At 32.8% G+C, this 14,397-nt stretch overlaps 1 long non-coding RNA gene across 1 annotated transcript in view; it reads right to left on the bottom strand.

The window, feature by feature from the left end:
* LOC116662527 overlaps positions 1 to 14,397 on the bottom strand; it is a 157,516-nt gene that overhangs the window by 22,951 nt on the left and 120,168 nt on the right. Inside the window, exon 3 of the long non-coding RNA XR_004318490.1 lies at positions 10,857 to 10,974. This is a non-coding gene — a long non-coding RNA (uncharacterized LOC116662527). The remainder of the gene's footprint in view (positions 1 to 10,856; positions 10,975 to 14,397) is intronic.

Below are 14,397 nucleotides of genomic sequence, written 5' to 3'. Positions count from 1 at the left end.
TTCTTCACAGTAGTGTACAGGAGCTCATTCACTTTTTTAAATTACCACAGTACATTACCAAATAGATATAAAAAATATTGTACTTGTGACACTTCAAACAATTGTTTAATAAACATGACCATCTCCCTGCAGTTTTACAAAGTCTAGGTCCCTGTAGCCGAGTGTAAAAAGAAAGGGCACAGTCCACACACTTATAGTCAATTAATCTATGACAAAGGAGGCAAGAACATACAATGGAGAAAAGACAGTCTCTTCAATAAGGGTGCTGGGAAAACTGGACAGCTACCTGTAAAAGACTGAAATTCGAACATTCTCTAACATCATGTACAAAAATAAACTCAAAATGGATTATATACCTAAATGTAAGACCAGATACTATAAAACTCCTAGAGGAAAACATAGGCAGAACACTCTTGGACATAAATAACAGCAATATTTTTTTTCGAACCAGCTCTTCGAGTAATGGAAATAAAAGCAAAAATAAACTGAGCAGATCTACTGAAACTTAAAAGCTTTTGCTCAGCTAAGGATACCATCAACAAAACAAAAAGACAACCTACAGAATGGGAGAAAATATTTGCAAAAGATGCGATTGACAAGGAACTAATTTCCAAAATATACAAACAGCTCATACAGCTTAAAAAACAAAACAAAACAAAACAAAAAAACCAAGCAATCCAATCAAAAAATGGGCAGGAGACCTAAATAGACATCTCCAAAAAAGAAAGACAGATGGCCAACGAGCACATGAAAGATGCTCAACATCACTAATTGTTACAGAAATGCAAATCAAAGCTACAAAGAGGTATCACCTCACACTAGCCAAAATGGCCGTCGTTAAAAAGTCTACCAACAATAAATGCTAGAGAGGATGTGGAGAAAAAGGAACCTTCCTACACTGTTGGTGGGAATGTTAACTAGTGCAGCCACTATGGAGGACAGTATGGAGGTTCCTTAGAAAGCTAAAAATAAATTTACCATATGAACCAGAAGTTCCATTCCTGGGCATATACCCAGAGAAAAGTATAATTCAAAATACACATGCACCCCAATGTTCACATCAGCACTATTTACAATAGCCAAGATATGGAAACATCCCAAATGTCCATCAATACATAACAGGATAAAGAAGATGTGGTATATATACATAGCGGAATACTGCTCAGCCATAAAGAATAACATAATGCCATTTGCAGCAACATAGATAATCATTCTAAGAGAAATAAGCCAGAAAGAGAAATGCGGTATGTTATCACTTATATATGGAATCTTAAAAAAAAGACACAAACTACTTATTATTTTATAACTTAAATGACAGATTTCTTGAATACATGTAAACACGTTTGACTGTCCTTTATGACTGGATTACTGCACTCTGTTGATTCTTATTTTGTGATTGGCTTTATTCCTTTGATAACTACTGTAAGTTTAAAACAAAAGCTCTAAACTGTTCTTAGAAACAATGAACAGTACATGTATGTAAATTTTAAAATGGCTTTATCTCAAAAAATAAATGCTCTAACAGAAATATAAAAGTATGTAAAATCAGCTAGGTTTTCACCTCGCTAAGCAAAAAAGGAGCAAGTATAATGGAAAATGAGAAAAAAATGATAAATATTAAACACTGTAATAGAAAACTAACTCATCAATTCACAAAATCCTAAGTTGATTCTTCCACACACACACACACACACACACACACGAGTGCAGTAATGTAAAAAGTGGTGAAATCTGAGCAATGTCTGTAGTCCAGTTAACAGTACTGTATCAATCTCAAAGCCCTGGTATTGATACTGTATGACAGTTCTAAGATGTTATCACTGGGTAAGCTGGGTAAGATACAAGTGATTCTGTATCATTTTTACAGCTTGTTCTTTGTCTCTAGTGATTCAAACTACGAGTATTTTAAGAAGTTGATTCTTTACGAAATCGGTATACTTTTTTCTTGATAGTACCGAACTAAAACCAACCAAATGCTCTTCAACTGGAGAATGGACAATAAAATTGTAATATTTGTCATATAATAGAATGCTTTCAATACTTAAAATGAAAAAAAATAGCTTATAGGCAAAAGTGGATGAATTTTAAAACATTATGTGAAGTCAAAGTGGTAAGAGAAACAACAATCTATACCATATGATTCTATTCATACAAACTTCAACACAGGGCAAAACTAACCAAGAGTGTTTAACAGAGCTGCGTTTACTTCTGGGAATGAAGACATTATAGAAAGTGAAGTTTTCGGAGTAGTGGGAGTATACCTCTCTTGGTATGGAAGATGTAATTACCCACTAGCACATATTTGAGAATACTCATTGGACTATATTTTTAAATATTTACTTGTGTACATTTATTTCAATAAAAAATTTCATAGGTCTAAAAAAAAGAGGGCACAGAAATATTCCACTAACCCTGGGCACCATCCACACTTACTTTTCCTGTCTCCATTCTCAACAGTACCAGATACTATCACTCAAATTTCATTACTTAAAGGGTAAGTGAAAAATTGTGTATTGTCCTTTTTATTATTATTACAAATGAAAGCACAGATAAGGGTGAAAATTTGCTCCTATGCTTATGAGTCATTTGTATTCCTTCATCTATACATTTTTATAAACTTTGCTCACTTTTTTATTTCTTTATAGCTTTAATGTTACCACTTGAATGGTTAAAAATCTTTAGCAGATAAATGATTAATACTATTAATCAAATTGGGAAAATTTATTCATACATCTCTAGTACATGAATAATAAATATTTTTAATCTATAGAGTTTTGTGAATACATTTTCCCAATTTGTCATTTTAACTTTTATCCTTTTTTTGTTTGTACACAAGTGACAACCCGGTAATTGAAGGTGGGGCTCGACTTAGCTATGGCTTCTTTTCCGTCCAGAAGGGAAGGCAGAAACAATATCTCAGTTCTGGGATACTACTGTCCTTTTTGTTTCTTCTTCTACATCTTTCTGCCTGTGAACAAGTGAAGCAAAAGTTGAGGTTCCAAATCAACATAAAACTCTATCAAACATCTTAAACAATTAAAGGAGTGGAAATCAAAAGAAAAGTAAGTGTTTGGCCAGAGGAGACAAAAGGAGAAAAGAAGAACCAAAAAGAACACTGAAATACTGTCATCATTTTGAGGGAACAATGAAACCTGAAAAAAAGCAAGACAGCTGGAACTTAATTCATATGTGGATGTTTATAATGATAAGTAAAAAAACTGATCAACTTCGGTCTGTTTAGTATTATGTAGTCTCTTCTCTGTTGTCTTTAATGCCTGTTGTTTAATATTTGAGTGATGGAGGGTTGGGAATTACAGTGCTACCACTGGTATTTGTTAATGAACCTTTAAATTGGCCATTACTGTTATAGCCTGTTTATGTTGGCTTGGCTGTGGTGGCTCTTTTATTGAAATAGACAACACAATTAATTTACTTCAGTCCTCTAAAATGTTTGGGTTGAATCCAGTTAAAATGACTGCCAGAAATAGTGCCAGTTCCTGGACTGGCAACAGGAAAACTCTACAAATATCTCCAACCAAGAGTGCCAATTCTCAAGGAGCAGAGGAGGGAGATGTGGTTGGAGGAGGAAGGGAGAAGACACGTACATACCAATCACACATCAGAGAGAAAAAGAAATCAGATCACAAGAAAACTGAAGTGTTAGATCTAACTAACAACACAGATTGCCTACCCCATTATGCTGGTCTTTGGTATTACGATGGATTGATGATGCTTCTAAGAAATGTATTTTTATCACTTTCTGTTTACTCAAATGCCATACCATACTGATCTCTGTCCAAGAACCAGGTTTTCCATATAAGAAGTTCATGGGTACATTGCAACATCCTAGACTTACTACTTTTAGCTCTGGGAAATATATTGCTAGGTATTTTTGGACACAATTTTTATTTTTAAAATGTACAAGCAATTCATGCCCATTACTGAGGTATTAGAAAATGCAGATAAGCAAAAAGAAAAAGTTTAAATTGCATATACTCCCAGTACCCAATGATACTACTCTAATAGATTGGTGTGTATTTTGTGTATATATGTGTACACATTAAATGCTCACTAGGAGTTAAAGGATACATCAGAAAAAGAGACAACCAAAATCCCCTGCCCCCATAAATCTTAACAGGATAGGCCAAACAGAAAGTAAAGAAAAAACAATATATTTATTGCATGTTAGATCACTGCAAGTGCTACGGAGTAAAATGAAACTGTGAAAGGGAGTAGGAAATACTGGGGATTTCATTTTAAGCAGAGTTTTATTGAATGGGAACTGCATAGACCCCTAAAGGGAGGGAGAGGGCAAAGCTATGTGGATGTCTCCTGGAACAGCATTGTAGGCAGAGAGCCAGTTCAAAGGCCCCAAGATGAGAACATGAACAGGGGGCTAGAGTGGGAGAAAGAAAAAGGAAGCTAATGTCAACATTTGTCCTCTGATTTTTTTTTCTTATTTCTTCCCTGACCTATAGATTATTCACAGGGATTTTAGTTTCTAAATGTTTGGGGTTTTCCCAGACAACTAATTGTTATTGGTTTTCAACTTAATTTTATCTTGGTCAGAGAACATAGCAAGAAAATGAGGTGTTATCTTACTTTAAAAGAAGTTTAATACATGATATATTTGTCTGATACAATTTCAATCCTTTTGTATTTCTTGAGGCTTATTTTGTGACCTCGAACATGATCTATCTTGGTGAGTGTATCATGTATACTTGGAAGATTGCATTTTTGATAACTGTTGTGATACCTGGTTATATCAATGTCATTCAGGTCAAGATGGTAGATATTTGATGGTAGATGGTTATTCAGATCATTTACATCTTTACTGATTTGTTTAAGTCTAGTTTATCAATTTTCTTAAAGAGGAGACAATCTCTATCAAAATCTATTTTCCTTTTTCTAAGTATCTGTTTATTTAATCCTGTTAATTTTTGCTTCATGTATTTTGAAACTATTCTTAAGCACACACACAGTCATGATAATTGTCTTCCTAATGAAATGACTTTCATCATTACAAAATCTTTCTTGATCTTTAGGAATACATTTTGTTTTAACATCGATTTTACCTATTATTAATATAGCCATTGCAGCCTTCTTTTGCTTACTCTTGGCATGGCATATCTATTTCTCATCTTCAGCCATTTACTTTGAATTTATCTGTCTTTAAGGTTTTAAATACATCTCTTATTAACAGGGTTATATTTCTTTATCTTAGAATTTCTGCATTTTTCTCTGTATTTATACTTAAACCGTATCTCTGATAGGTGGCATATGATTGGGTCCTGCTTTTATCCATTTGGGTAGTTTTTAAATTGGGCGTTTAGTTTCTTAATATTTAATGTAATCACTGACGTGGCTCAATTTAGATCTGCCATTTAGTGTTTCATTTGTCCACTTTATTTTTTATTACTCTCGTCCCCTTTTCCTCATATTTTTTTAATTTTTTGAATGTTTTTTAAGTTTTATTTTTTACTCTAGGGAGTATAATGCAAATATTTAGCTTTTCCTAACCAATATAGAGTTAAAATTGTACCAATTCGTATCAGTTGTAGAAACACTGCAACTATATTTATATATATATAAATAAGCCTATATAGGCTCATTTACCAAGGTCACTATCATTTAGCTAAAATTTTAATATATATTATATCCACATAGGTTATAAATCCATTAAAATAATTTCTAATTTTTGCTTTAAGCATAAATATATGTATGAATATGTATGTGTGTATATATACACACATACAGAGAAGTGTGTGTGTGTCTATATGTATATATAGTGTTTTGCATTTACCCAATATTTACCATTTCTTCCTGAGAATCCAGTTTGTATTTGGTATCATTTCCCTTCAGCATGAATAAATTGTTTTAGCCTGATGTAGCTTGAGTTCTTAAGATGCCAGTCTGCTGTTTTTATTCACATATTTTAAACTTCTCTTATTGGTTGAATTTAGAATTATTATAGCTTCTTGATAAATTGAACTCTTTATTAGAATATAATGTTTCTCTTGGTCCTGGCATTTTTCCTTGTTCTAAAGTCTACTTGGTAAGATATGAAATGAGCACTCCAACCTTCATTTAAGTGGTGTTTTTCATGTTATAACTTTTTCCATTCTTTAACCTTTAACTTATGTCTTTATATTCAAAGTGGGTTTCCTGTCAACAACATATATATAGGTCTTGGTTTTCATCCAATCTGACAATATTTACTTTTAATTGGAGTGTTTGGACTGAGAGCTATCCAATAAAAATACAGTGTGAGCCACAAATATAAGTCATGTATGTAATTTTTTTATATTTCAGTAGACACACCAAAAACAAGTATTTTTTCAAAATGCTATTTGATTTATCCAAATACATCAAAAATATTATAGTTTAAACATACAATCAATATAAAAATATATTACTGACTATTTTACATTATTTTAACTCATACTGAGTCTTTGAAATCCAACACATGTTGTATAAACTCACATCACATCATGGCTAAGCCACTAGATGTGATTCTAGTATCAGACGGCACAATATATGCAGCGTGGCTGTCAGTAACACCAAAGTTAAATCTATCATCTTGCTATTTTCTGTTTGTTCTATCTGTCTCTTCTTTCACCAATACTGCACTGTTATGATTACCTTAGCTTTACAGTAGTAGTAAGTCTTGAAGTCAGGTAGAATCATTCCTCCAACTTTGTTCTCAGTATTGTGTTGGCTATTCCTGGTCTTTTGTCTCCCTGTATGAACTTTAAATTCACTTGTCAGTATCCACAAAACAAACGGCTGGGATTTTGATGGAATTTTATGGAATCTATAAATCAAGCCCAGAAGGAGTGACATCTTGCCAGTATGGAGTCTTCCTATTCATGAACATTGAATATATCTCCATTTATTTATTTCTTCTTTGATTTATTTCATCAGAGTTTTATAGCTTTCCTCATATTGCTCTTATACACATTTTATGAGATTTATACCTAAATATTCCTTTTTTATGCTAATTTGATATTATATATTTAATTTCAAATTATATTTGTTCCCTGCTGTTAAATAAGAAAGCAACTGACTTTTGAATATTAAACTTATAATCTACAACCTTGCAATAGTCACTTTTTAGTTCCTGGAGTATTCTTGTCTATTTGGGATTTTCTACATAGGCAACCTTATTATCAATGAACAAGGATAGTTTTATTTCTTCTTTTCCTATCTGTATACCATTTATTTCCTTTTCTTGTATTATTTCATTAGCAGGATTTCCATTATGATATTGAATAGGAGTGGTAAGAGGGGTCATTTTTGTTTTCCTCATGAAGTTACCAGAAATGATTCTGGTTTCTTACTAGTGAGTCTTACATTAGCTGCAGGTTTCATGTAAATGTTCTGTATCAAGTTGAAAAAGATCCCCTTCACTCCTAGATTGTTGAGATTTTTTAATCAAGAATGAGTGTTACAACATGGATGGACCTCGAGATGATCACACTAAGTGAAGTAAGTCAAAGACAAAGATCATATTACTTATCTGTGGAATCTAAAAAATGATACAAATAAACTTATTTAACAAAACAGAAATAGTCTCACAAACACAGAAGACAAATTTATGGTTACCAAAGGGGAAGTAGGGGGAGGGATAAATTAGGAATTTGGCAATAACGGATACACACTATTATTTATAAAATAGATAAACAACAACAGGGACATACTGTATAGTACAGGGAACTATATATTCAGTCTCTTGTAATAACTTATAATGGAAAAGAATCTGAAAAAGTATATATCTATATATAAAAAATTCACTTTGCTGTACACCTAAAACATTATAAATCAACTATACTTAAATAAAACATAAAAAATGATAATAAAATAAAAATGAAAAAAGAACAAGTATTAGATTTTGTCAAATGTTTTTCACATTTCTTGGTATGATTACATGATTTGTGCTTTTAGCCTGCTGATATGAAGCACTACTATAACTGATTTTTGAATGTCAGACTAGTCATACATATTAGGAATAATTCCTACTGGGTTATGCTCATAATTCTTTATAGACATTGTTGGATTTGATTTGTGCTTTTTTTTTTTTTGAGTAATTTTGCATCTACGTTTATAAGAGATATTGGTCTGTCTTTTTTCTTTTTTCCTTTCTTATAGTGTCTCTGTCTGGTTTTGGTATTAGGGTATTGCTGACCTCATGAATGCGCTGGGAAATATTCCTCCTGCTTCAAATACCCGGGAGAGGTTGGTAAAATTTCTTTCTTAACTACTTGATAGAATTCACCAGTGAACCTGTCTGGGCTAAGTGCTTCCTCTTTTGGTAGGTTATTAATAATTATTCAATTTTTTAACAGATATAAGCCCATTCAGATAATGTATTTCTCTCTATACAAATTTTGGTACATTGTGCCTTCTGAATAATTGGTACATTATACCTAGGTTATCAAATTTGTGGACACAGAGTTGTTCATAACATTCCTTTATTATATTTTCAAATGTACATGGGATCAGTAGTCATAGCCTTTTTTAAATTTCTGTTATTAGTAAATGTGTGTTCTATTTTTCTTAGTTAATTTGACCAGAAGTAATTTAACAAGAAGAATTTATCAGCTTTATTGATACTTTCAAAGACCCAGTTTTTGGTTTTGACTTTCCCTATTGATTTGTTTTAAATTTCATTGATTTCTACTCTAATTTTTATTATTAGTTTTCTGCTTCTTACTTTGGATTTAATTTGCTCTTTTTCTAGTTTCCGCACCTTGGATGAGACAGAATGGATGGGGGGTTCTGAAGTCAGTATTTTCCCTTCCCCATATCAAAGGTCTTCCTCAAAAAACAAGAACAATCTCAAATAAACAACCTAACCTACCACCTAAAAGAATAGAAAATGAACAAACAAAATCTAAAGTCAGAAGAAGGAAAGAAATAATAACGATCAAGGAGGAAGTAAATAAAATAGACATTAAAAAAATAGAAAAAAAAATCAATCAAAAACCTGGTTTTTTGAAAGAGTAAACAAAAATCAACAAACCTCTGGCCAGGCTCACCAAGAAGAAAAGAGGGAGGACACAAGTAAACAGACAAGAAAGGAAAATGGAGAAATTACAACCAATACCACAGAAATACAAAAAACCACAAAAAAATACTATGAACAATTATATGGAAGCAAATTGGACAACCTGGAAGAAATGGACAAGTTTCTAAAAACATACACTGAAGTGATATAGAATCACCAATAAAAAACCTCCCTGCAAACAAAAACCCAGGACCAGATGGCTTTATTGGGAAATTCTACCAAATATACAAAGAATTCACACTGATCCTTCTCAAACTCTTCCAAAAGATTGAAGAGGGGGAAATAGTCCCAAACTCATTCTATGAAGCCACCATCACCCTGATACCAAAACCAGACTAAGACACTACCAAAAAAGAAATAAAAAGGATCCAAACTGGAAGAGAAGAGGTAAAATTGTCACTATATGCAGATGACATGATACTATATATAGAAAACCCTAAAAGCTCCACACAAAAACTACTAGCGCTGATGACAGAATTTGGCAAGGTAGCAGGATATAAGATTAACATACAGAAATCAGTAGCATTTCTTTACACTAACAATGAAGTATCAGAAAAAGAGAGTAAAGAAACAATAAAATACTGAGGAATAAATCTGACCCATGAGGTGAAAGGCTTATATGCAGAGAACTACAAAACACTGATTAAAGAAATTAAAGATAACTTAAAGGAATGGAAAGATATCCCATGCTCTTGGACTGGAAGAATCAGTATTGTTAAAATGGCCATACTACCCAAGACAATCTATGGATTTAATGTGATCCCTATCAAATTACCCAGGACATTTTTCACAGAACTAGAACAAATAATCCTGAAATTTATATGGAATCACAGAAGACCCAGAATTGCTACAGCAATACTGAAGATAAAGAATGAAGCTAGAGGAATAAACTACTCACAGACTTCAGACAATACTACAGACCTACAGTAATCAAAAAGTGTGGTACTGACATAAAAACAGACATATGCATCAATGAAACAGAATGGAGAGCCCAGAAAACCCAAGAATTATGATCAGTTAATCTTTGACAAAGGAGGTAAGAATATACAATGGAATACAGACAGTCTCTTCAGCAAGTGGTACTGGGAAAACTGGACGGCAGCATGTAAATCAATGAAGTTAGAACATTTCCTCACACCAGACACAAAAATCAACTCAAAATATGTTAGACTTATTATAAGACAAGACACTATAAAACTCCTAAAAGAAAACATAGGCAAGCATGACTGAACATTGTTCTGAACACCAGAAATTGACACACTGTAATTGACTGTACTTCAATTAAAAAAAAAAAAAAGGAAAACACAGGCAAAACATTCTCTGACATAAATCTTAACAATATTCTCCTAGGGCAGTCTACCCAGGCAATAGAAATAAAAGCAAAAATAAACAAATGGGACCTAATTTAACTTACAAGCTTTTGCATAGCAAAGGAAACCATAAACAAAAGGACAATGTACGAAATGGGAGAAAATATGTGCAAGTGACATAACTGACAAAGGTTTAATTTCCAGAATATATAAACAGCTCATACAACTTAACAACAAAAGCAAATAACCCAAACCAAAAATGGGCAGAAGACCTAAACAAGCAATTCAATGAAGACACACAAATGGTCAAGAGGCACATGAAATAATGCTCAATATCACTAATAATCAGAGAAATGCAAATCAAAACTACAATGAGGTATCACCTCATTTTTCTCTATTTCATCCTGAGGACCTAATGGGACTACTGAAGGTAAAATTCTCATAAGCATGAAGTAAGTACCTTGTAAGACTGGACCTACCTGGAGTCTCACTCTCAAGCTGGTCCAAACTGAGCTTCCAACAATTCAGCAATTGCAGTGTAGGTGTTCCTAGCAGTACTGGCCTCAGCAGTGGGCTTCTGCTCTTGGACTTCTGCTCCTAGTTTAAAAAAAAAAAAAGGAACCTATAATTTGGGATATAAGACTCTATCTCCAGTTGGGGCAGCAGTTTGCCCTGTGACTTCAATTCACTGATGTTTCATATGTCTAAAAATAACTGTTGATTTTTAATTTGCTCATTTTTTTTCTTTCTGTGAAAATTAAGTAACAATTTTCAAGGTTTCTACATGTTAGATCAGAAACTGGAAGTTATAACTTTTTAAAGGCCTTTTCTTGTTAATTATTTTCTGTATTTATTTCTGCATTTATCTCTGTCCAATTATTTTTCTCCTGATGAAAACTTGTATTTTTCTGCCTCTGTAATTGCCTAGTAATTTTTGACTGGATGTTGGACATTGTGTATTTCACATTGTTCAGTGAAGGGTTTTGTTTTTGTTTTTGTTTTGCATTCCTTTAAAGAGCATTACACTTTTGACTGGGCAGACAGTTAAGTTACATGTGAGTCATATAATTCCTTTCAAGCCTTCCTTTGTAACTTTGTAAATATGTCCAGACAACCTTGATTTTAAGGCTAACTCACCTTTACTACTAAGGCCTGATGGATCATGAGGTCTCTCCACTCTAGCTTTTAAGAATAAAAATTACTTCCATCCGATATGGATGCCAAAAATTTTTTACCCTAGGCTTTCCCATCTTCTTTCTCCAACTTTATGGAGTTTCACTGACTGTTTGTATAGATCAGCACTGAGTGAAAAGACTCAAAGTGGCTGTTCTGCCTTTACCCAAAACTTTCTCATTACGCAGCTCCTTCCACTCTCATATTCTGCCCCACAGGTTCACTCCCCTACAGCCTTCCAGAGCCTTTATCTCTACTTCCTTAACTCTGTTCGATTACCTGGCTCTGTCTGCATTCCCCATCCCTGTGCTGTGCCTCCAATCAGTAAGCTCTGGTATTGGTGAGACCACTGCATATGTTTTCTTCTCTTAGGGATCATCATCCTGCATGCCAGAAGTCTGAATAGTCTGATGGCATTTTTTTTTTTTTTTTTTCTGGCTGCTAGTTATGGCCTGTTCCTACAGCAGTTACTTCTTCATGGACCTATGAAGATTCCTCTGTCTTCATTCACAACAAACATCTAGGCGTGTGGCCATTCTATCAATTTAAGAAAATGTTATTTGGGAAATGAAACTATCTAATAATTGATAATAACCAATAAAAGTAATTCTTGTTTCCAAACAATCTGTATTCCTTGTCCAAATATCAGTAATATGTCTTTATCAATGAAATTATCAAAATAAAGATCCAATATTAATCCATTTTAGATGATATATACATAGCAAAGGAAGTACCGAGTTAACTACCAACCAGCAATTAGAACATTTATCCTCATTTTTCTTATAAAGTGGAGAATCCTAGAAATACATATACCTTTCTTTCCTTTTTAAAATGGGAATTTATCTACTGTCCATTTAGAGAGATCTCTTTTTTTTCCTTAAGAGTTTATGGAATAGGGTAAATCACATCAAATCATCTCTTTACCCTAAATGCAAAAAAAAAAAAAAAAAAAAGGGTACTATTCATTTGTTAGGCTTTACTACTGAACTCTATGAGGAAAAAAAATTTTTTAAAGAATCTAAATTATTTTATTTCCTACCATTTATTACACACAGAAAAACTATAAAATTAGGGTTGAATTTTTTAATCACTTCTTACTCCATGACAAAAAATGTGTATCTGTAAGGTTCAGGGTATTTCAGGATTTTTCTTTTCTTTTTTTTTTTTTTTTAATTTCAGGATTTTTCTTAGCCTATTACCTAGTATATACAAAATGACTGAGGAGAAGTGTCATTAAATCAACACTCTTTCCCTTCCCTATCGAGTAACTTCCCTGTGTCACAGCTCACATAATCCCAAATGAGCATTCTTCCATGTTTGATTCTTTGTATCCTTCAGGCTCAAAATTAGCCTTCTTTTCTTAAGCTCAATTTTTATCCACTAGATCCACAGAAAACAAAATCACTGTAATCAAAACCATTTAGCACTTCATTAATGTTGTCTGTTTGGTTCGGTGGGGTAATGTCACATGTTTCTATTTCCCTAGGCATTTTATTCTCACCTTGAGCCGTATGTCTGTCATTCATTTCTACTGTATCAAGCATGAGGTAGCCATGCTGACATTTCTAGTATAATGAAAGAGAAATATAAGCAATTTACCAGAATTCATAGTGATAGCTATCAAACCTGTATGCCAGGTTTCTGTATTACTGTTGAATTTACACTATCTCTTTGACATATATAAACATGAGAATGAAGATGAAAGACAATGTATATATTACATTAGTAATCAAATGTAGAAACAAAATAGACTTATTACATATCAAGACTGCCTCCTCCCCTGAGTCCACCATAGCAGATGCAGCTTCTATATAGATGACATAGTTTTTAAATATTATCTTAAATGTCCAAGTCTTTATGTCTTGAGAGAGATAGGTTTGGCATGGAGAATAATAACACATTTTTTTAACATCCAATATCTTGTCACATCAATTATCTTAGTAATGTTTGCTTTGTAACTATATTCCCTTCACTCCCTAAATATCACAGGCAGTCTGTAATACAGTTCCTGGACCTTGATTCAACACCGGGCAGAAATCTCATGAAAACTTTTTTTTTCTATAATGCATAACATGTGGATTTCTTGGCTTACAGAGAGACTTTAAGAAGGCATGATTCTTTAATAATATACCATAGAGAAAATGTTCCTTAAAGTATGCGTTAAGATAAAAATAATCTAATTATGTAATTACAGATAGAGAAAGAGCTCTATGTGGTTAGCCTGGATCTAACTATGATAATATGATTTTCATGAAATTGGCATAGGTTACCAATTGAGACCACAAATATTAGATTGCTCATCATAGGTGGGCTTTCTGTAAGATTTTAATCATGAACATCCAATGACTGCATCAAATACCAATTAAGTTTGAAATCAAACATGGTTATGTTTTCTATATTAAGCACAATTTAAAGACATCACATTTGATTCATATGTAAATATCTGGCAAAAACCTTAAAGCTACTTTTTGGCCCATTTTTCATCTTTGGTAGATGAGAACATATTTTGCCAATATGAGAAGCTACGCAATCTTATGGGTTTAGGGATTTGATCCAAATCCAGAAGATACTGTAGTCTTTGATATTGTTTATACTTAGCAAAGCATAATTTCTATTTTCTACCAATAAAACAAAACAAAACACGGACTTAGAGCCTTCTCTAAATAAACAAACAAGAACATAAATACTCAAAATATTTCGGGAGCCCCCAAAGAAAAAAAAGCCCTATAAATCTTTTTGGTACATGAAGTGTATCATAACTTAAAAACTTAAGGATTTAGTTTCCCTTAATATATGCCTGAGTTTAAAGATAATAAGGAAATAAGTACTCAAAAATAAGTCTGAGGT

This window comes from Camelus ferus, unplaced genomic scaffold (genome assembly GCF_009834535.1).
Source record: "Camelus ferus isolate YT-003-E unplaced genomic scaffold, BCGSAC_Cfer_1.0 contig299, whole genome shotgun sequence".
NCBI classification, from domain to species: domain Eukaryota; kingdom Metazoa; phylum Chordata; class Mammalia; order Artiodactyla; family Camelidae; genus Camelus; species Camelus ferus.
Note: the sequence above shows the minus strand (reverse complement) of the source record. Positions and strands in the feature narration are given on the sequence as shown.